Source organism: Pipistrellus kuhlii, unplaced genomic scaffold, assembly GCF_014108245.1.
Source record: "Pipistrellus kuhlii isolate mPipKuh1 unplaced genomic scaffold, mPipKuh1.p scaffold_m20_p_3, whole genome shotgun sequence".
NCBI classification, from domain to species: domain Eukaryota; kingdom Metazoa; phylum Chordata; class Mammalia; order Chiroptera; family Vespertilionidae; genus Pipistrellus; species Pipistrellus kuhlii.
The window spans coordinates 184,811,236-184,812,073 of NW_023425529.1; the positions used below are offsets into that span (position 1 = coordinate 184,811,236).

At 38.4% G+C, this 838-nt stretch overlaps 1 non-coding gene across 1 annotated transcript; it reads left to right on the top strand.

Annotated features, from left to right (window-relative positions):
• Nucleotides 1-287: 287 nt before the first annotated feature.
• Nucleotides 288-433, top strand: LOC118731037. Its single transcript, XR_004991739.1, has one exon. It is a non-coding gene; the product is annotated as a small nucleolar RNA SNORA16B/SNORA16A family (small nucleolar RNA).
• The last annotated feature ends 405 nt before the right edge of the window (nucleotides 434-838 follow it).

Here is an 838-nt window from a genome sequence, read left to right on the forward strand (position 1 = left end):
TACCGCAGTGACACAGCAATGGCCATCCACACAGGGAAAAAGAGCTCACTGGGCACCTATGAACTGACTCACCCGAGATGAAGCATATTCCGAAGGATACAAGCTAAATCCCCATAGATAACATAAAGAAAAATCTCTGGGTAAGAGAATATCTTGGCATCTTAAGGAAGAGAAAAGGTTTACCAGGTCCTTGAAAGTAATAACTGCCAAGGGGAAAGTGATTAATTATATTATCAAAAAGTTTAAGAATTCTTCTCATTATGAGACACTCTTAAAAATACATAGCATGTGGCTCTTTTCCCAGCTTCAGCTATGAGGGATACATGGGGTGAGGGTAAAGAAATTATTATTTTTTTTAAATAAGCCCCTAGTGAGAGTTCTTCTTGATAGTCACTGTTCTGATTCCTCTGCCACATTTCAGGAAAAGTCAGTTCAAAAATAATAATAATAAAATAAATGTCACATTGACAGGCATCGGCCTAAAAGAAAATATTCATAAGATATTTATCTGATAAAGGATTCATACAGGGATATACACATATCTCCAATAACTCATTTTTTGAAAAGCAGATACTTTAAAGTAGAAGATATAGAAATGACCAATTTACAGCTGGAAATCACTGAAGCTACTTATCATTATGGAATGCTAAGTTAAAACCCACAATGACATGCCATAACACACCAAGCAGCATGACAGGAAAACAAAATAGACTGACAGATCGGTGTCGGCGGGAATATGGGGCAGTGGGCACTCTCAGAAATAGTTGGTGGAAAGGGAAAACGGTGCCATCACTGAGGAACTAGGGCACACTTCCCATAAGCTGAGCAGTCACTTGCC